A 24,239-nucleotide genomic window follows, 5' to 3' on the forward strand; every position below is an offset into this window, starting at 1 on the left:
CCATTAGTTTTCATTTACAGATAATAATATTCAATGCATATATATATATATATAAATATGCAAGCACAAATACTTATCTGCAAATTTACAATCTCATGAATTCCACACGGCTAAGACTATTCGTCCCAACCTTGAGAAGGAAAATTATGTCCATTTTTCCCCGAGCTTCTGCTCGAGACAGTTAGTTTTCAATAGTAGACCTCAAGACCATAGTCTAGTCTAGCATTTCTGATCTTCATCTGTAACAGAGTTTATCCATTGGTTCTTATCCAGCTCAGGACCACTCTCTTTGGCAGTGTCATTCCATTGTTTGTAGATCTCTTTTCCTCTTGTTTTACGAACAAAAAATGCAGAAACCCCCTTCTCCACTGAGAAATTATTTTATCTTCAAGACAGAGGGATGTAACTATTTTTCCTAATGTCTGGAGGTTAGAGTTAGTTTACGAGTCTACCCTCAAGAATTATGAGATTTCCTTATTTTAATAAAATAACATTACTTATTTGTAAATATTAACAAAATTTCCTCTAACTTCCACATGTAAATGTAAATGTAAATGTAAATTTTAGTAATTTAGATATCATTTTGGGGTGTTACATCTTCCCCCCTTTAGGGAAACACCATCCTTAGTGTTTATTTTAGCACATGAAACAAATCAAGATAAGCTTGCCGCATAAGACTTCCATCTTCCCAAGTGGATTCCTCTAGGCTAAAGTGCCTCCACTGCACTTTAACCTAGGTGATGGCTCACTTTAGTGGCATTATTTCTCTATGTTCGAGGATACATTGAGGTTCTATCAAGAACTCTCCATCCTGTTCAACCTGTGACATAGTCATAAATTATTCATGAGCACTTATCATAGTAGTATGTAAAATAAAAATAAAAAACAAATTTCCATTACTCGAACTTCCTACCAATGAATCACATGTTTAGGGTCATACACATCATTTTAACAGTGAGACATGAAACACATTATGAACCTTTACATAACTTGGTAGGGCTAGTTTGTAAGCTACCAGTTCAATTCTTTCGAGTATCTCGAAAGGAGCACAAAAAAGAGGGACAAGCTTTGCACAACTAGTCCATCTTAGTGTACTCTTCTTTGTTTTAATCCACACATAAACGTGCTCCCCAAATTTAAACTCTCGATATGTTCTTTTCCGATTAGCATAAGATTTTTTCCTCTTGGGTAGCTTTGAAATTATGTCAAACGCTTTTCACTGTCTACTCCATTTCTTCCAACATTTTTGGTCCAAACATTAACCTGTTCTCAGAACTGCTCCAATTTGCAAGTGTTCTACACCTTCTTCCATAAAGCACTACGAAAGGACTCATTCTTAAAGACTCATGATGCCCATTGTTATAATCAAAGTCCTTAAGATTCAAATACTCCTCCCATTTGTTGTGTTGTTGCATAACATACATTCGAAGAATGTCCTCCAATACCGTCCTCCAATACCTAATTTACATGTCTGGTTTGCCCATCAATCTACAGATGATATGCAATGTTGAATTGGATTTGAGTACACATTCCTGTGAATAGGAATTTCTAAAATGTAGATGTAAATTTTACATCTCTGTCTGATATAACCACCTTAGGAATACCATGCAATTAGAACACATCTTTCATAAAAATATCAGCAATTTGGATGGCCTTAAAGTAGATTGTACTGGGATAAAGTGAGCTACTTACTAAGTTTGTCTACAATTACCATGATAGATTCATTATGCTTCCTAGATTTAGGCAGCCCAGTAATAAAATCATGTGTAATAACCTCCCACTTTCATTCTGGTATAGGTATAGGTTGAAGAAGACCAGTAGGGTATTGATGTTCCGCCTTAACTTGCCAACATTCAATGCATTTTGTCGAATATTCTGCAATATCCCTGTGCATTCCTCGCAAAAAAATAATTCGGTTTGATGGCTGAAAACATTTTATGATACCCAGGATGGGCATGGAATGGGGTTTTGTGGAAATCATCTAAAATCAGTTATCTAACTGAAATTTGGTTAGGGACATATATTATTTTCTTAAAAGTTAACAACTAATCTTGATTTATATCATAATCTGGTTGTTTTCTGTGACTACCAGCTGCTTGTCATAAAAATTTATATGCAGGGTCTCGTTGGGCAGCCTCTTTAATTTGTTCAAGAAATTTAAATTCTATTTGGTTATAAAAAAGTTCATAAACACAATGCCTTCTTCTGCTTAATGCATTAGCAACATGATTTTCCTTTCCCTTCAAATGCTTAATATAAAATTCAAATTCACTAAGGAAATCATTCCACCTTGCTTGTCAAGCATTTAAATTAGGCTGTTGGAAATAGCTTGTTAAACTACTATGGTCCATTAATAGCAGAAATATTTTTGCCAAAAGATAGTGCCTCCATACCTTCAATGCATGAACTACAATAGTTAGTTCCAAATCATAAGTAGAGTAACTTTGTTCATGCTCTTTCAACTTCCGAAACTCATATGCAATCACCTTCCCATCTTGTGTTAATGTCGCTCCCACACCTTCTAAGCATGCATCTGTACAAATGAAAAATTCTTCATTTGGATCAATAATCTTTAATAGAGGGGCAGTAGTTAATAAATTTTTTAACTGTTCGAAGCTCTGTTGACATTCAGTAGTCCATTTAAAAATCCTTCCCTTCTTTTCTAAGGAGGTGATGGGATATGAAGAAATTATCAATGAAATGGTGGTAACACCCCACCAAACCCATAAAGGATCATATATCAGCGACATTTTTTAGAACTAGCCATTCCATAATAGTCTTGATCTTTTCAATATAGATTGTTATACCTTCAGCTGTAATAACATGTCACAAGTACTGAATTTGATTTTTGTAAAAACACACTTACTAAACTTCAGATACAACAGATGATCCCTTATTGTTTGCAATACTATTCATAAGTGTTCCTTATGTTCTTCTAGAGAGTTTGAGTAAATCAAAATATCATCTATAAAGATGAAAGAAAATGTATCCAAGAAAGGATGGAAAATACCATGCATCAAATTCATGAATGTTGTGGGTGCATTAGTTAGTCCAAAAGGTAGGACTAGAAATTCATAGTGGTCGTATTGAGTTTGAAAGGCCATTTTACAAATATCCTCCTCCTTCACCCGAATCTAATGATATCCTAATCGCAAATCTATCTTGGAGAATATTGTTGCACCTTTGACCTGATCAAACAGGTCATCAATTTAAGGTAGGGGGTATTTTTTTTAATAGTTAACTTATTAAGTTTCATGTAATCAATACTGGGGCTCTCTAGGGTGACACACTCGGGCAAATATACCCTTTATCGAGTAATTCTTACAAATGAATTTTGAGTTCAGTTAACTATGGAATATTCATACATTAAGGAGCTTTGGATACTGGCACTGCCCTAGGAATTAGTTCAATTGTAAAAGAAATATCTTGCTTCGGAGGCAACCCCATAATATTTTCAGGAAACACATCTACAAATTCCTGAATTACTGGTATTTTTTCAAATTAGTGATCTTCTCTTTGGAATTGGAATACCCAACTTGGACAATATAAATCATACAACCCTTCTTAATACATTTACTTAATTGGGAGGCAGTTATGGTACATAACCCCATAGGCTTTTTGACTGCTTCGATTTCTCGTCGAGTACCATCTTCAGCAAGGTAGTTGATGGTCTTGTCTTTACAATTCACTAAAGACCAGTGACTCTCTAACTAGTCCATTCCAATCAAAAAATCAATGACCCTAAGGGTAATATATTCAAAAATATTTTTGTAAGTTGGCCACCTATGTCCACAAAAGAATTCAGAACTTTAGCATTTACACTTCATTTAGCTCCTGTAGCCAATTGTACCAGCCAGGGGTTTTTAAATTTATGTGTTTGCAAACAACATTTTTCTACTACTTTGGGGCTAACATAACTCAAGCTTGCACCCAGACCTACTAAAATAGATATAGATTGGATAGTTAACTTACCTTCCAATTCTACCATAGTAGGTTGGTAATCAGATTGTCGCTCTTCTAATGCAACATTGATCTGGGGCATGCTGCTTTCCACCTCTCCAACCGTAGATGCCTCTTGTATATTAGAAGCTTGTTCAGTCAGGTACATTGACGACAATTCTTGTAATAATGAGGTCCTCCACAACCCCAACATTGCAAGCGGTTTTTGTCCTTAACTGAATTCTAGTTCGCTAGAGGCTTCCATCAACTTATTATCTGCTTAACACTTGGTCTTTTGCTGAATCCTTCCAGGCTATTTACTTGATGGATTTCTTTGTATATTCTTCAAATTTGTGGGTTTTTTTCCCTCGATATGATGATAATTTTTCTGTCCCTTCTTCTGAGACCAATTCTTACCATAATCCCCTTTCTGTTTTACCTATTGATAACAAATTTGAGCCTTTCGAATGGCTTTGTCCATAGTCTCAGGACTATCAAACTCTATTCGTTCCTTCATATATGCAGGTAAACTACTCAGAAAACATTGTAACTTAGATTTCTTATCTCTGATATATGGAACATACCTTAATAATGATGTAAATTTTGTCACATATTCATCTATCTTTTGCTGCCCCAATTTCAGATCATGTAATTTTTTGGCCTATTGATAATAGAATTGCTCTTTCGGGTACTTATTTTTAAGATGTTTCTAGAATTCATCCCACGTTACATCTTGGTCCTCTATCCCATGAACTATTTTAACCTCTTCCCACCATAACCTATCCTTCCCTTGGAACTGATAAATGGCTAATCTGGCCTTGAGGTGATTGTCCTATTCATAAACTTGGAAATATTTTTTCATATTAATGACCCAAGATTTTGAAGCTTCCTTTGCCTCCCCATCGAAGAATGGAGGTTTAATTTTTCTAAATTCTCCTTGCTATTCTAGTTTTTGTTTCTTTGTTTTCCTTGGTTCTGATACATTACCTGATTCTTCCTCACGGTCTATTTGATTTCATCCATTTTTTGGGTATGGCTTACTTCCAAAGTATCTTCACTTAGGTGTTGATGCTCTTCCTCATCTTTGGTTCTATCTTAGGACTGGGTCAAGAGGTTCGATGATTCCGTTTGCCTGAGAGGCTCCTTAGAATCGTCTCCTGCTATCACATTAATATTTCAATATCTATCCTCAAGAGCACCATTTCATCTTGCAGTTGTTGAATGGTTTCAAGTGGCATATTTGTTTGGTTCTTCTATTCTACACCCAATTGCACCCACACTTCTAGACTCGTATCAGGATCCAGCATCGAGCATGTTCCTTGGCCTCCAGATCCTCTCCTCATTGTGGTTTGTCTACTTTCTTGCCTTCCTCCTCTGTGCACATTTTAGAACATTTACTGTAACTATCATTGCTCATTCAGGCCACAGTATTGATAGTTGAGATCTAATACCACCTGTAACATGCTAACTATATCATATATGACACATAAAAAATAAAAATAAAAAATTACATTACCATTTTCAATAATGTGAAAGCCATAATTAAATGTTGCATTAATAATATTATGAATTTGTACTACATGGCACAGTTCGAGGGTCATATTTCAATAATTTTAATACCCACCTTAATTAAGGTATGGCAATGAACCAGTTGGAATGTTCTTGAATCGAGTTTCTACATACATTTTCTAGTTGAGGTGATGGATAGCTGGAACGGTGTTGGGTGTCAATCTTGAGGTTTTTCATCCCATTGTCACGAATGCACTATGGTTGGTTAGGGTAACCAACCCTCATTTCCTCCGCTACCAAGATCTTTCATTTGCACGTTACCTTCTCCCTACTATGCTCTATAACGTCCAGATGAGCTTCCATAGCCATTCTCTTTCAAAACCCTGCAATCCTCAAGCTATGTCGATAAGCATTTTTGCAGATGAAACCCCTCTTATTTAGTTGTTTATTTTCTTGAATAGAGTTTTGTTACGCCCTCTGTTGACACTTCCAACTACTGTCGTAGGGTTTATTCTACCCAGAATCGTCCTCAGGTCATTCCAGGTTTGATGGCATCGATGAATACTTGGTTCTTCACTTCCTTTCGCCAATGAGGGCTTCCCGGTAATACACTTCCAAGATAACGTTAATGGCCTTCGTTTTTTCCACTTCTAGACCTGTTATTTCAATACATGGTTATAACTAATTCAGTTTCCTTCCTTTTCATATTTGGTTGTAGGGTTCGAGCTAGGGTCATCTCCCAATTCCTGTCCCTTCTACAAGTAACCATGGACAATTTCTTGGTCCTTGAGAGAACAATGAATTGGCATATGGTTTATTTGGTTTACTTTTTTATTTGGAAGTTTTTCCTGCTTCAGTAGTAATCATTTTAAGTTTTAATGTAGGCACTTCTCAATTATGCACTAAAACAACGTTTCAATGAGTTCCAGCTTCGATTAATAGCAAATGATAGAAGAATTAAATATATCCTGCAGTTTCCTCAGGTTTTTTCTACTGTTACCTCATGGGGTTTCCGGGTAACCATTTAATACTATTATAGTTTATAAGGGTTCTATTACTTCTTCGCTTTGGAGGGAAGAGGGTACTTATTTCATTTATCTATCAATAACATGATGTGTCACAATATTATCAACTAGGAATAATTGTTTCTTATGGGATTTTTTACAGTTTTCATATCAAGGTCATTTGTTTCATATTCTTGTGCATACTTTATGTATAAATGTGTATATATGAATTCCTTCTTACATTTTTGTATATTTACTTTCCTATACATTTATTACAATTATTTTAAATTAGGTGCGATGGAGACTAGACTGGCACCCTAAGTACTTTGGCAACCTTGGTCTCAACTCCCTCAATATTCCTTCTTACTCACAAAACAACTCATATAGCAGGGTTTCATATTCACATTAATGGCTGAAGCCAGACCAGGGTTTAACATTTGTAAATTTTCATTGCGTATACTTAATGTCTCTTTTTTGTTTATTGTTATGTGTTTGGCTCTCGACTACAGTTTTATTAACCATACATATGTTGTATTTATTTTCTATGCTTCTCTGATTGCTATGAATCTTGAAATATGTACATTATTTAGTTTTTCCTTTGCAGAGGCTAATAATAATAATTCCCGTGGGAGTATATGGGCCTTTTTTTTCAACAAAACATCTTTCTGAGTTTCGATACTACTAGAATAATCACAACAGCCAGGGTCTTAGGAAAATTCCTTGCTAGTTCGGTTTAATCTTTCATTTATCCCTCCAACTGATGTACAACTTGGCTTGATGTCTAATTCAAGAGCTTAGAAAAACTTTCAATTTTAGTTGAATGTTTTATCTCAAACCTATTACTTTATTTTTACTATTGTTATACACATGTTGTAAAGGTGCAGTTGCTAGACTAAGAAATCTATACTCTGCTCTCCTGTAGTAGTAGTGTTTCCACCCAACTAAGTACAAAAGCATTAGGATGATTTACCTTTAAGAAACAACAGAAAATATGCAAAACCACAAGTTCAATTACATCATGTATACTTTTATTTCAGAAAATAGGATTCTAAAGCTTTTATGTAATTTTTACTATAGTACAATCCTTTCGACCAAAATCAAATTTATCCATGTAATTTCAGCAATATGACTTCCACAGTGGAATAGCCTACACAATAATTACTACATCCATTACTTTTCATTTACAGATAATAAGATTCAACTCATAATTATATAAATATGAAATAACAAATACTTATATGCAAATTTACAATCTCACGAATTCCACAAGGCTGAGACTGTCCCTCCCAACCTTGAGAAGGGAAATTATGTCCACATCTCCCCCCAAGCTTCCACTCTAGATAGTATATAACAGTTAGTTTTAAAGAGTATACCTCAAGACAATAGTCCATTCTAACATTTCTAATCTTCATTTATAATATATTTTATCCACTGGTTCTTATCCATCTTAGCACCACTCTCTTTGGCAACTTCCTGCTAACCTTTGCAGATATCTTTTCCTCCTATTTTTCGAACAACAAAAGCAGAACCCCCCCCCCTCCTTGTCCACTGAGAACTTCTTTTATCTCCGAGAGAGAGAGGAGTGTAACTGCTTTTCCTAATTGTATGGAGGTTAAAGTTCGTTTACCCGTCTACCCTCAATAATTCTGAGATTTCATTATATTAATAAAATAGTATTACTTGTTTGTAAATATTAACAAAAGTTCCTCTAATTTCCACATGCAAATGTGAATGTAATTATAAATGTAAATGTAAATATAAATGTCAATAATTTAGATATCATTTTGGGGTGTTACAAGTACCTACCTATATTTAAATCAATGCAGAGCCTCTCATTCCTTCTGGTGTTGTTGGGAAGCCACTAGAGAGATGAGTTGATTGTTGAAAACTCCAAAGAAAAGAGTACCCATATCGTCCTGGTGGTTTGAATCATTGGGTGAGGACTCAGGAGATAAGTGGTTGGTAGAAATTAAAATCAATATGAATCAGAGGCTAGAAGAAGTCTTGGGATCCAAGTCTAAGGCCCTTCTCCTTGGGCACCTTCTGAGTAGCTGGTAGAGTTTTAATAACAATAGTGATATATTGTGCGAGTGGATTGTCATAAATGGTGGTCTGACAGTTTGGTCTCACCAAAGTGTAGTTAAAGAAATTTATTGTGGCCTAGATATCTGTATGGATTTCGGGATATCTGGGACATATTAGAGTTGAAAAACTATTACGAAATTTCCATTGTTGAATGTAGGATCTGCAGTAAAAGGGGATTAATGAAGTTTTCTAAAAAAAACTAAGCCATCAAAAATACAAAATAGGGTATAGCGTATTAATGAGCTTTTCATAAAAAAGTAGACCATCTAAAATACATTTTGCACACTTCCAAACACATCATGAAAGTCGGGTAATTTTTTCTTTTAAACATATTTAACGGGAAAAATGTCATATGATAGGCAAAATTCTCGTCAAATTTCAACCTTGATACCCACTATTTTTTTGGGAATCACAATTGTTGTTAGACCAAAACCCGTAGGTGTTAGTCAATGATCACATCGCCAGAGATAAGGATCCATGAGAGGCGGTTAATCCATGTCACAAAACACACGAGGAGCATTGGTTCATCCAATGTCCAACAATCTCCCCCCCCAACGTGATTTGGGTGTGTATCGAACTCGTGACCCATACTCTGATACCACTTGTTGGGAATCAAGTTTGTTGTAAGACCAAAACCCACAGGTGTTAGTCAACGATCTCATCTCCAGAGATAAAGATCCACGAGAGGCGGTTAGTCCATGTCACGAAACACACAGGGAGTGCTGGTTTATCCAATGTCCAACATATTTATTATTTATTGATTGTTATTATTACTATATCTGCCTCATGGTATTAGGAATTTAGTTTTTCTTTCACTTATTAGTTTGTCTTTAACCAAAAAAAAATTGCAGCTTATTCATAGTTTAACATTGTGAGTAATTTTTTTGCTATTTTTGTTATTATTTAAATTTATTTATTTGTAAAGTCATTGGTTGAGGTCTTATTATGAGATCTTTAGTAAATTTCATTTCTATTAGTTATTCTTTTTTCTATTTTTAGTTTTATTTCCTTTTTATTTAACTTTTTTATTTTTATTTTACTTCTTTATTATAAGTGAATTATATGTTTTTCTTTATAATTTCAATTTAATATGATTTATTATGATATTAAAAACAGATATATATATATATATATATATATATATATATATATGTTAATAGAAACAATATTAGTTAATCATATTTCTTAGTTTTTGATAATGACATTCAACAATACATCATTTTATTAGTTGTTTTATTTTTTTGAAGAAATATTTGTCTTTATTATTTTGTAGCTTAATTAAGCTATATTTAAGCTAAGTGGCAAGTACTAGCTACTATATAGTCCTTGTTTGATATTACAACTTAGAAGACATTTATTAACATAAAGTTGATAAAAGATATAAAAATTGTATATGTTAAAAATTATTTGAATCAATATGTTTTAGTAATGTCAATGTAACTTTAGATTAACAGGAATAGATGCTTTGCAAAATGTTCCAAATCCTCCATAGATTACAAAAAAAAAGGTGTTACTTTAAAACAAAATAGTAAAATATATGTTATATAAAACAATTGCAAAAAAAAAAAAAAATATTAGGATTAAAATAATTTTTAAATTCATTGTGTTTTGAAAAAAGAGGATAAAATGGGGTGTGAAAATGGGGTGTGCTAGGGTTTGTTAACTCTTAAATGTAAAAAATGTTGCTGGTAGAGTTTTGTTTTTCCGTTGGGGCTCATGGTGCTCAATGGCCTGGGGAACACATGCTCTATTAGGTTATTTTCCATGGATGTGGTCATTTTTTGCTTCTTTTGGAGGGATCTCGATAGAAGATCCATTGTTGTAGATCAATAGTCCCAAAAGAGACATGTAGTCTTAGCTGTGTGGATGATTTCTTTGCCACGACCCTCTCCCAAAATAATATTGGTGTGCAAAGGATGAAAAAATGGCCAATCCATTTTTATGAAGTTGCTTCACTCATTTGATGAGATCATGGAGGGAGAGGATGACAAGTTCCTGGACTGTCTTTTTGCCTCTTATTTTTCTTATTTCAGTATGTGTGCTTGTTTTTTATGTCAAGTAGCCCACAGTGGAGATGGCTTTGAAGTTTAGGGATGACAGCTCCACCCTTTTCCCTTGCTTTTTATCGACTGCTGAACAAACATAAATTAACCCAAAAAAAAATAAAACCCTTTCAAATATTTATAAAAAACCCTTAATGGAAAGTCCACTCTTCTCGATTCAAGAATTGGACCTGGTGCAAAATCTAAAATACAATATTCAAAACACTTTAGGCATTCGTACATCTTCTCAATGCCTGGAATTTGAAGGGAAAATGCTTCAGAACCCAATCTAGATGAAGGAATATGGTATCTCGAGGAATTCTACTATCATATTCAATCTAGGGTTGTAAGGTGGAGCTTTGGTTTTTAATCATCTTGTTAGCTCTGCTACAGTTTGCGACATTTGATGGGTAAAATCAGGTCAGGCAGTGCTGGTTTGGGTTGCAAAGGGTTTGCAGCAGCTTATTTCATCATTTCCTTTCATTTGCCTTATTCCCTTATAACTCCCCACACATCCATTTCCTCCTTCCTCCCAAATTCCCCTTATTCCCCTTTAAACCCCTTTTCCTTGTTTTTGTATCAAAACCCCTTTAAACCATTTTTACCTACTCCCAGGCATACATTGTTTTAACACTATAAAAGCCCGCCTAAACCCATGTTCCTCTAACCTCCCGGGCGCTTTTTGTTTATAATGCTATTAAACAACATAAACCTTGTTTAAAGGCTTTTTGGGCGTTTTTCTTGTGTTAATATTATAAAACCCCATAACCCTTGATAAACCTCGATAACCTTTATAACCCCGCACATATCATAAAATTCATAACCCTAAGCTTTAATAAAGCCCGGGCCCGCCCCTTACCTGTCACATCACTTGTCATATCAACCAAACATGTGCGTTAACCGTGCCTTTTCTCTCAGTCGTCTGATCATCCCGCCTTATCATCTGACGGTGTTCGCAAGCCTTCACCCCGTAAACCGCTCGTTCATTAGCCAGCGAGAAAGTGGTTTCCCCCACTGACCTACCTGCCACGCGTCATCATATTACTGCATCGCACTGCCCTGTATGTAAACCACCATAGCCCGAAAGCGGTGCGGGGAATACCGCCCACCCGCGAAACCGCTTGTCCCCCGCTCATTAACATGCTCGCATCTCTGCCGCCCGTTAGCCGTCAGATCTCCCCGATCATGATCCGATGGTCCACGATCCTCCTTTTCGAATTTCTTCTCGATGGCTTCCATAATCCAATCTGCACCGTCAGTTTATGTGATTCGATGGCTGCTATTGATCCCTGCGCCTCTGTGTCTTCCATCGCCTCCCGCCATCAGATCTAGGCCATCCATCTTATCCATCCAATGGCTAGTGTTCTTTCTCACCTCCTCGTCCATTTGTAATGTATTTTTCAGTGTTTTTGGCCTATTTTGTGCACGCAAAGAAGGAAGAGATGATTCAATACTCTGCGCATTAAATTCTCAGCTACTTGCATTCATGTAACAGCACGGTCAAGGACAAGAAGGACAGATTCGAGCAGATCAAGGTATTAATCAGTCATGGAGCCTTGTACACATTACATTCCATATGCTCAGAAAAGGACCGCAGAGCAAAAAAATGTCGATCTATTCATTAATACCATCAGATTGTAGCAGACAAATTATCAGAAGAGTTAATATGAGTGGGTGGTCCATTATGACCCCTCCTCGTGGAACTCAGCAGAGTGTTTTTGTAAACAAATTCTATATATACTCAGAAGAAAGATGTAATGGTGTTGATGAGTGTTATTTTGCTGTAAGGTTCAACTTCTGGAGATTGTAACTACTGTGATACCTGCAGCGTCTGGTCTTCATTTTCAGCTAGTGCAAGCTTCTTTTACTGTTAATTGCTCACTGTCCACTTCTTCTTCTTGTTCCAGGTTGTGCCTGTTTTGCATTTATTCATGCGTTGTTAATGTTTAGCATTAGAGGGGCTGTCATCCCACCTCTGTGTTAGGATTTAGCATGTATCATTGAATTTGTATGCAGGTTTCTGTTGTTTTAATGCCAGAGAGCTATCATCCTGTCTGTGCATTAGGAAATAGATTTACAAACCTTTTAACTGGTTGTAGCTGGCCATCACAGGGTCCTGTGCATCTGCTGGTGTGATTAGTATTCTCCATCATCACATTTTCTTTAAACTAGGGGTAATTGGTGGTCTAAATCCTTATAGTCTGGGGGTGTTCACCCATGTCTAGGGTTAAGCATAGTAGAAGTGGTTATCTGGCTTGAATATGCAGCGTTTCTTTCATTCATCCACCATTTATCCAACATTTTTGTTAATTTTGTAATGTTCCCGAGCATCTCTGATATACAACCTAGGAGAGTTTCTTGGGGTGATAACATTAATTGGCGTCGTTGTCGGGGAGAGGAGAATTGAAGCTCAGCTTCCCTAGGAAAACGACATAGCTTCAAGCTTTGATGATAGACAAGGTTTTAACACATTTTTTGGTTGTAATCATCTATCTGGCGACTCCATTAGAGGAAGACCATCATTTGGTGACTCCACATCGAAGTTTTGGCTCAGTTTGTGAGACATACTCGAAGAAATTACCAGCTGAACCAATGCCTGAACCTGAGAGGACTGTTTAATCGAAGAAAGCATCACAGAAAGGGGCATCAGGATCAGGTAAGCCTAAGAAATATTATTCATCTCTGAAAGATAAAGTTATTGCTGAAGATTAAAAGTTTGAAGATGTAGAGCACAACATTGTTAATAAGGAAAAACCTTCAGAGATTAATTCAGCCCCTTTGTCAGTTAGTTCCCCTTTGAATCTATGTCCAAAGAAAGTTTCTAATTCAGTCCAAAATATCCCTTTATCTCTACCATTCATCACATTACTCCCTACCATTCAATCTGCTAGTATTCTTCCAAATATTCCAATCATGGTAGGACAGCAAGCACCTATGAGGATAGAAAGCATTGTTGCTGCTAGATATGGACCTTTAGTCTTGCCTATCCCTTTAAATCCTACGCCCGTGGGAGAATATAAAAAATATATGCCTAAATTCACTGGAACAGAGGGAGTAACAGCAGAAGAACATCTTGAAGCTTTTTACAGTTATGTTGATAATTTAGGTATAAGTGAAAATGATGTGTGGATGAGAGTTTTTGTCTAGAGCCTTAATGGAGAGGCTAGGAAATGGTTTAGAAAATTACGCCAGAGATCTATAACTGATATTGAAGCATTAGATGATGCATTTTTGAATCAATGGGGAGATAAAAAAGACTTGTTGTATTACCATACAGAGTTTGGTAATCTGAAGAGGGAAAATGGTGAATCTTTGCCTAATTTTAATAAAAGATTGTTAAATTGGCAACTAGGGCCAAACTCCATGTGGGTTAGCTTATTTCTGGCAGCTGATATTTTTATTGGATCCCTCTCGTCGAGAGGTGTAGGATTGATCCAAAGATCATCCGATTCTGATAAGTATTTATGGAGATATGAATTGCTTTTGTTTATGTAATTATTATCAAGCCGACCAGCACTTATGTAGGCTCTAGAAGCCCACCGACGTGTCTATTCAACCTCTACATTTTTAGTATAAATAAGAGAGGATTTGATGTCATATAGAACACATTCTCCATGGGAACTCCTCCTCTCCACGTCTTGGGTTTTTGGAGAAGGAGGAGAACCAAAAGGATACGTTGGTCTAGAAGAAGCCCTAGCTGCAGATAAAGCCCTAAGCACAGCCCACGGAAGACGGAGTACCAACCTCGCTGGTATGGAGTGAGCACCGCAAGGAGCATGCATGTGTATTATCACAATCTGGTTGGCCCATGGGCGAATACATCTACTTAATCATGATACCTACCGCCCACAAACCTTTCCTTTTACTTGTATAGTCAAGTCGGATGTCCAGCTCAGCAACCGACAGCTTTGAGAGAGCCGCTCGGGTGTCGGATCTGCCAATCATCGGTGTGCGCAGAATCTTCTGGCAACCATAGCAACGCTGGCGCAAGATGAAGAGACCCCAGGGACGGCCCAGTCATTAGTCCTATTCCCTTCTCCCTGATCGAGACCAGACCAAGAAGAGTGGGGAAGAAAAGAAGAAAGGGGCGACGCTTGAGTGACGCGCTCTTTCGTCGGCCGAAGCAAAAGGCGAGAATAAAAGAAAAAGGTGGTCCCGTGTTTCGTTCATCATCATTAGCAGCAGATTGCTTTTAGCGCGATTTGCAACAACATGCATCCAAGAATGAAAGAAAAAGAAGATATGTCCCGATATCATTCGAAGATCGGTTTCTCTGCAGAAATATTTAATGCATCACGGGCCGAGGAATCGCTGTCGATGCAGATCGTAATGGCATCCAATTGCCTTATGCCGTGGGACCCCTGACGAGACCTGGTTTTCTGAAAAAGAATCAGAGTATATCGGTCCAGTCCATTATCACCGTATAGTGTTATTATTATGTTGCGTCGCTTTAGGTTTTTAATTGGGGTGGATTCTAAGGCTACAGGTGCCGCGACAAAGGCATTGCCAGCCCCCTCGGAGTCTCGCAGCCCTCAATCCCCGTCCCTCATGTCGGAGGCCGTTCAGGAGATCACCGTTTACATTCACTGGTTTCACAATCTTGATCTTTTTCAGCAGGGTTGGTATCAAATAAAAGTGGGCATGAGATGGGAGGATTCTGACGAAGTTGCTCATGGCATTCCTGCCCGTGTGGTGCAGTATGAAGGTATACGCAGATCATGGAGAATATGCGTAGGAAATATGCAGCTGCAATATATATATACACACGATGTAATAATTCTTGTTACACGCAGTTCTAAGTGAAGGTTATACACTGTCTTATACGCTATTCATAATGGGTGAGACATGCTGTTCAAGAAGCCCTAATCGCTGTCGCTGTAATATATATACCTAGCTGCAGTGCAATGTAATGATATGCATCATACGCTATAATGAGACATAGTATAACACACAGCATGGAGAATACGTTGTCTTCATGAAGACAATGAGCGTGATGCCTTAACCCTGGATCCGTTGCCATCACTACACGCAGTTCATATATATATACACGTTGTTCAACGATGCTCATAATATGACATATCTATACGCTGTTCATATGCACAGAGATATCTACTTCTATTATAACTGTTGTCCAACATGATTATGAAGATCGCTGGCCTAAGGAGGCCCTAACCATAGATAAGAGAGGACTAATACGCACATCCAGAGAAGTGTCCTAGTTTGTTTGAAGGATTGTTTCAATAGTGCTTGGTACCCTAATCGTCATCATGATGACAGCAGCAAAGTATGTACAACATAATGATGGAGGGCAGTAAAGTTATGTACAACAACTCAGCAATAGAACAGTGTGATGCAGCATGGGCAGCATGAAGCTTGGTGAGATCATGAGCAGCATGGGTAGCATGAAGCATGATGATGCATGAGCAGCTGAAGCATGAAGTCATGGACAACTTGATGTATGGGCAGCAGTGATCATGAGCAACATGAATATGCAGAATGCATAATGATGATGCTACACTGTAAGGTGCAGCAGATGAACGAAATGGATAGGTGAAGTCGTCACCTAGGAGATTCAGTTGAAGCAGAATGTCTTCAACTAATCTCATCATAATAGGAAATGATCTATGCTCAGATCCGGATAAGTCAAAGTGTTGACTTCTGTTGTAAATGTATTATCTCTCTCTCTCTCTCTCTCTCTGCTGAACTTTGAAGATAAAAGAAGATTTGATCAAAGGGTTTCCCCACACATTGTGGGGTTTTTCCCTGGCTCGCGCTACATCTTGTGTCCTCTTGTCTTGGCTTGTCTTCTGCGTTTTATATTTATGTTCTATCTGCAATTTATCGTAATGTTGATGTGATTTCTAACTGTGAAAAATTAAATAAATTGCTCTAGCATAGAACATACCTAAAATTAACAAAGATTCAATCGAATGTACAGTAAGATACCAGCTGAGGTAAAGCCTACTCCTACCTCTGCCAAACTCACTTATGCCAATGCTTTTGACTCTGATTTCTGCCTGTTATTGAGAGAAAGGAGATGTGCCACTCTGGCAGACATGCAGGATGCCGCCCTAGAAGTAGAATCTAATATCATGGCTGCAGAGAAACTAAAGAGTCAAGCTGATAGAAGGAGATAGAAAAATCAGGCTTCTACTTCTTCTGCATCATCTTCAGAGCCTAAATTAGACAAAATAACTAAGATGATAGAGTCATTGGCTGCTGAAATTTATAAGCTAAAGGTTGAGCAGAATTCAGGGAAAACAAGGCAGCAGAACACATTTGCTCCAAGAAATCCTACTCCGTTTAGAAGAGCAAAGAGCAGTTACAAATAATGCAAAGGGGTGAAGAATCAAAGGAAGAACATAAAGTTAAGGCCCCTTTCCAAAATGTCATCATGGAGGAGGAACAATTTGAAGAAAATGAGGATGAAATTCACTGCATGGAAGATAAAGGCAGCGCTGCATTTTTGACATTGGTTGAGTATGAACAATCATTGTTGCAGGAACAAGATAATCAAGAATGGGACAAAGGAGTTGTTCTATAAAATGGTGACTAGCAGAGATATAATCTGAGATCCAATGCAAAAAAATGCCAAGGAGAATCCTGCACAAAGAGCTGCTGTCCAAGCAGAATCACAGAATGTCAAACAAAGAAGACCAGCAACTAATCCAGTCATCCTCAAAGCTCCAGTTCAAGAGGTAAAAAGTTCTAATAAATCATCTTCTTCTTTCAGCTTTGAGTCAGAAGTTCAAAAGTTGAAAATATATGTGCCTCTGGTTGAGTTGGTGAAGAGTGAAGTATTTAGGAAGCCTATCCTTGAAGCCCTTGAGCTAGAAACCAAACTAACCTCCACTGACTCTGTTAATTTGCAAGATGACATGCCTGTCATTGTGCTCAGCCCTATGATTGAACCTGCTAATAATAATTCTCCATATTTTTATGTCTCCTTGACCATTCATGATAAAATCCTCCACAATTGCCTGCTAGACACAGGGGCCAGCCACAATTTAATGCCTAAAGATGTCATGGAAGAGTTAGGCCTTGATATCACCATACCCTATCATGATTTATTCTCTTTTGATTCAACGAAGGTGAAATGTCTTGGATTGATTAAGGATTTGGCCATTACCTTAACTCAGCTACTCATGAAGAGTATGATGATGGATATTGTGGTAGCAGATGTCCCTTCTAAATTTGGCATGCTGCTGTCCAGAGGGTGGATTAAGAGACTAGGTGGGACACTACAAAATGATCTATCTTATGCAACTGTCCCAGTGTTTGGAGGAGAGAGCAGGAGATTGTACAGAGAAGCTCAGTTGGCATACATCATTAGTGATTAGACGAATCCTACAAATCATCCTATATATGTAGTGGACACTAATTTTGGAGCATGTATTCTCCAAATAGAAGAATCTCAGAAGGCCGAAATGCAACTCAGGAAACCATCAGTTTAGGCCGAGGAAGAGCAAGGAAGTCAGGTTTGGGAGATGTTCTTTGATGGAGCATGTTCCAGGGAAACTGCAGGACCAGGGATGGTGCTAGTATCTCCAAAGAAAGAAAGTATTCAGCTGTCTTTTAAGTTGGTTTTTCAAGTCACAAACAACATAGCAGAATATGAAGATATGAAGCTTTGTTGTTGGGCCTTAGTGCAGCAAAAGACAGAGGAATTAGAAGCATAAAGGTGTTTGGAGATGTTGATTTAATTATACAGCAAGTAAATAAAACATTTCAAGCAAAGCACCCAAGGTTGAAAGCACACAGAGACGAGGTATGGAGAATCAGAGACTGTTTTGATTATTTTTGTATTTCATACATTCCTAGAACCCAAAATCAGCTTGTTGATTCCCTTGCTATTTATGCTAGTCTATTTATTCCTCCCATGCCTCCCAGATTAGTTTATGAAGTACAAACCTTCCTTGCCTAATAATGTCCACCATTGGAAAGTTTTTGATGATGATGATGAGATAAATAGGTTCCTTCAAGTCATTGATTAGTTCTCTGAAATGCAAATTGACCAAGAAAATGATGTCTTGTTTGAAAATCCCCAGTCCCAGCTTAGAAATAAAATTGGTAAAGACAACATTGTCCAGCTTCCTAGTAACCATATTCCAAAGGGCCTAATTCCTCTTGAAAGACTGTTTGACCAAAATGATGTGCCTTACAAGACTGCCCAAAAAGAAGACCAATTTGCAAGCTGTAAGTATGATATAGGAAGTCCAGTTCAGCCTAGGTATGTGAACTTGTCCACTCATTTGTCTACTGATCAAAGTGCTGAATATTTCAATTTAATGAGGTAGTTTGCTAATGTGATTGCCTGGGAGTATAGGGATCTGAAAACATATGATAAAAGCATAATTCAGCACAAAATCCCTATGGAGAAAGACATTATTCCTTTCAAGCAGAAGCTGAGACCGATAAATCCCATGCTTCTTCCTCTAATTGAAAAAGAAATTAAAAAATTGTTGGCTGCTAAGATCATAGTCCCTCTTAGATATTCAAAATGGGTGGCCAATTTAGTGGTGGTGAGGAAGAAAAGTGGTGAAATCATACTGTGTGTTGATTTCAGAAATTTGAACAAATTCTCAAAGAAAGACAACTATCCTTTACCAAAGATGGAGCATTTGCTGCAAAAAGTCTCAGGTGCCAAAGTGATGTCATTTTTGGATGGATTTTCAGGCTTTAATGAGATTGTTGTGCACCCAGATGATCAAGAAAAGACTGCATTCACCACCCCTTGGTGCACTTTTATGTATGCCAAAATGACATTTGGATTGATGAATGCTGGAGCCACCTCTCAGAGAGCTATGGATATAGCATTTGTGGGAGAGAATGACAAATTTGTGCTTATCTACCTTGATGATTAACAGTTTACTCCAGCAGCCATCAAAATCATTTACAGCATTTGAAAAAAGTGTTTTTAAAGTGCAGAAGGTTTGGAATATCAGTCAATCCAAAAAAATCTCAATTTGCTTTAAATGAAGGCAAGCTGTTAGGACATATTGTGTCTGCTGCAGGCGTTCAGATTGATCCAGAATGAGTCAAAGCAATTCAGACTTTGTCTCTCCCTAGATCAAAGAAGGATATCCAATCCTTTTTGGGCAAAATTAATTTTGTCAGGAGGTTTATTCCAAATTTTGCAGAATTGGTTAAGCATGTGACCTCCATGTTGAAGAAAGGATCAGAGGTAAGATGGACTGATGCAGCAAGAGAATCATTTGAGTCTATTAAAAAGGCTATTATGGAGGCTCCCACATTAATCATTCCAGATTACAGCAAGGAGTTCCATGTATTTTCTTTTGCCTCTGAAGACACCAATGCAGCAGTTTTATTGCAGGCAAATCAAGAAGGTTCAGAGCATCCAGTGGCATTTTTCAACAAGAACTTGAGGGATGCTGAACTAAGGTATGATATTATAGAAAAACAGGCATATGCTCTTATTAAATCCTTAAAGGCTTTCAGAGTTTATATCTTGCATTCAAAAATAATTGCATATGTGCCTTCTGCTGCAATAAAAGATGTCTTAACACAACCTGATGTTGATGGAAGAAGGGCAAAGTGGATTGCAAAAATGATAGAATTTAATATAGAGCTGAAGCCCACCAAGCTGGTCAGAGGTCAGGGTCTTGCCAAGTTATTAGCTGAAGAAAATTGCAGGTCTTTAAATATTGATTTCCTAAGCACAAATGCAGAAAATGGTCAGACAAATGAAGAAGAGGAAACAGTTGAAACAGAGAGAAAGCAATCAGTGGCCGAGAATCTAGCTTCTTGTAACTGGTATGCTGAAATAATTAATTTTTTGCTAAAGCTAGAGATCCCTTCAGAACTTACTCAAAGTCGAGCCAGAACTTTGAAACTTAGGGCAGCAAAGTATTGCATCAATGAAAATCTGCTTTACTGGAGGGATCCATCTGGAATATTTTTAAGGTGTCTGGACAAAGAACAGTCAAAAGAAGTCATGCAGCAATTTCATAACAGCTTGTGTGGAGGGCACTATTATTGGAAAACCACAACCCATAAAATTCTCAAAGCTGGGTACTATTGGCCCACTTTATTTTCTGATGTATTTTTTTTTGTTAAATCTTGTGACAGGTGCCAAAGATTTGAAGGAAAACAGCAGTTGAAATCCTGCCCCTTATACCAATTCAGGAAAAAGGACCTTTTCAGTAGTGGGGCTTGGATTTCATTGGAGAAATCAATCCACACTCCAGTGGCCAGCACAGGTGGATATTAGTAGCCACTGATTATTTCACTAAGTGGATTGAAGCAGTCCCTACCAGGAAGGTTGATCATAATGTGGTCATGAAGTTTTTAATTGAAAATATCTTCAGCAGATTTGGTTGTCCACATAAACTAATCACAGATAATGCAGCAGCTTTCAGGGAAAAAGAACTGGTGGAAATGTGTGATTCAATGGGTATCAAACTTGTTCATTCCACTTCATATTATCCACAGGGAAATGGTCTAGTAGAATCCTCTAATAAAAGTTTGATCAGGATAATTAAAAAACTGTTAGAGGACAATAAAAAGAATTGTGATTCAAAGCTCAAATATGCACTGTGGGCTGACAGAGTGACCATTAAGAGATCCACAGGCAATTCTCCTTTCAAGTTGGTATATGGCACTGAGGTTGTATTTCCAATTCAGCTAATTCTCCCTATGGCAAAATTCCTTCAAGAAGAGCAGGATGAGGAAGAAGACATGGCAAAGAGGATCACTGATCTAGCAGAAATACATCAGATTAGAGAACAGTTGGTTGAAAAGGCTGTAGCACATCAGAAAAAGATTAAGGACGCCTTTGACAAGAAGGCAAAAATAAATAATTTTCAGATTGGTGACTTGGTTTTGAAATGGGATGCACTAAAGGAGAAGAAAGGAAATCATGGGAAATTTAATGCTTTCTGGACAGGGCCTTTCATTATTTCACAGATTCAAGTGAACAACACCTTCATACTGAAAAGTATGGGAGGAGAGGCAATTTTTGATGGCCCAGTCAATGGGCGTTTTTTGAAAGTTTATGTTGTTTAAGGTCTTTGGCCTTAAGGGTTCTAAATATTGTGTTTTTATCAGTTTTAGTACAGATGCAGTAGACTCCATGCCCAATGGAAAACTAGGAATTTTGGCAATTTTGTTTGCAGCTGGAAAGGCATTGATCTGCAGATTCTTGAGACCTCACAGGGAGGATCTCATCCCCAGAAGGAGCCATTGTTAACTCTGCTATAGTTTGCAACATTTGATGGGTAAAATCAGGTCAGGCAGTGCTAGTTTGGGTTGCAAAGGGTTTGCAGCAGCTTATTTCATCCTTCCCTTTCATTTGCCTTATTCCCTTATAATTCCCCACACATTCATTTCCTCCTTCCTCCTAAATTCCCATTATTCCCCTTTAAACCCCTTTATCCTTGTTTTTGTATCAAAACCGCTTTAAACCCTTTTTACCTACTCCGCGGCATACGTTGTTTTAACACTATAAAAGCCCGCCTAAACCCATGTTCCTCTAACCTCCCGAGCGCTTTTTGTTTATAATGCTATTAAACCGCATAAACCTTATTTAAAGGCTTTTTGGGCGTTTTTCTTGTTTTAATATTATAAACCCCCATAACCCTTGATAAAACCTGATAACCTTTATAACCCCACGCATATCATAAAATTCATAACCCTAAGCTTTAATAAAGCTTGGGCCTGCCCCTTACCTGTCACATCACCTCTCATATCAACCAAACATGTGCATTAACTGTGCCTTTTCTCTCAGTCGTCCGATCATCCTGCCTTATCATCTGACGGTGTTCGCAAGCCTTCACCCCGTAAACCGCTCGTTCGTTAGCCCACGGGAAAGTGGTTTCCCCCCACTAACCTACCTGCCACGCGTCATCATATTACTGCATCGCACTACCCTGTACGTAAACCACCATAGCCCAAAAGTGGTGCGGGGAATACCACCCGCCCGCGAAACCGCTTGTCCCCCGCTCATTAACGCGCTCACATCTCCACTGCCCGTCAGACATTGGATCTCTCTGATCATGATCCTACAGTCCACGATCCTCCTTTTCGAATTTCTTCCTGATGGCTTCCATAATCCAATCTGCACCGTCCGTTTACGCGATCTGACGGCTGCTATTGATCCCTGCACCTCTGTGTCTTCCATCGCCTCCCACCATCAAATCTAGGCCATCCATCTGATCCAACCAACGGCCAACGTTCTTTCTCAGCTCCTCGTCCATTTTTAATGTATTTTTCAGTGTTTTCGGCATGTTTTGTGCGCGTGAAGAAGGAAGAGATGATTCAATACTCTGCGCGTTAAATTCTCAGCTACCTGCATTCATGTAACAGCATGGTCAAGGACAAGAAGGACGGCTTCAAGCAGATCAAGGTATTAATCAGTCATGGAGCCTTGTACACATTACATTCCATATGCTCAGAAAAGGACAGCAGAGCAAAAAAATGTCGATCTATTCATTAAGACCATCAGATTGTAGCAGACAAATTATCAGAAGAGTTAATATGAGTGGGTGATCCATTATAACCCCTCCTTGTGGAACTCAGCAGAGTGTTTTTGTAAACAAATTCTATATATACTCAAAAGAAAGATGTAATGGGGTTGATGAGTGTTATTTTGCTGTAAGGTTCAACTTCTGGAGATTGTAACTGTTGTGATACCTGCAGCGTCTGGTCTTTATTTTCAACTAATGCAAGCTTCTTTTGTTGTTAATTGCTCACTGTCCACTTCTTCTTCTTGTTCCAAGCTGTGCCTGTTTTGCATTTATTCATGTGCTGTTAATGTTTAGCATTAGAGGGACTCTCATCCCACCTCTGTGTTAGAATTTAGCATGTATCATTGAATTTGTATGCAGGTTTCTGTTGTTTTAATGCCAGAGAGTTGTCATCTTGTCTGTGCATTAGGAAATATATTTACAGACCTTTTAACTGGTTGCAGCTAGCCATCACAGGGTCATGTGCATCTGCTGGTGTGATTAGTATTCTCCATCATCACATTTTCTTTAAACTGTGAGTAATTGGTGGTCTAAAGCCTTGTAGTCTGGGGGTGTTCACCCATGTCTAGGGTTAAGCACAATAGAAGTGGTTATCTGGCTTGAATATGCAGCATTTTTTTCATTCATCCACCATTTATCCAACATTTTTGTTGAGTTTGTAATGTTCCCGAGCATCTCTAATATACAACCTAGGAGAGTTTCTTGGGGTGATAACACATCTCAAAGGTCATGTCTCTTTCAAAGATGTAGTAAAGGGGAAGGCCTCCAACCCTCCTAAACAACTCCAAAATACTCAAAGTCCCTACATTGTAGAGAAAAGTGAAGACGCTCCAGTCATGGAAGAGAAAAGTGAACAAACTCCAGTCATGGAAGTAAATATCTAAGAGGTAAACTCTCTCATCATTGCACTTAAATCAAAGGCTCTTATTTGCAAGTTTAATGGATTTTTTCAAAAATATGATGCATTGCATCAATGTATTTTTTCCACTTGGACATCCAACTGCAACTTCTAAATGTGTTCAAAATGTTTTTTTCATTGTTCAATTTGATACAAAGAAAGACCTGGGTTTTGTCTTCAATGAATGTCCATGGTTCTAGGGTAGAGAAGGGATTTTCATCACTCCATAGTTCCCAGAATTTGATGAGACAAACATGGTGCTTACAACAATTCTAGT

This window comes from Pinus tabuliformis, chromosome 1_2, assembly GCF_031772625.1.
Source record: "Pinus tabuliformis cultivar Carrire ecotype Pingquan chromosome 1_2, CPIR1, whole genome shotgun sequence".
Classification (NCBI taxonomy): Eukaryota; Viridiplantae; Streptophyta; class Pinopsida; order Pinales; family Pinaceae; genus Pinus; species Pinus tabuliformis.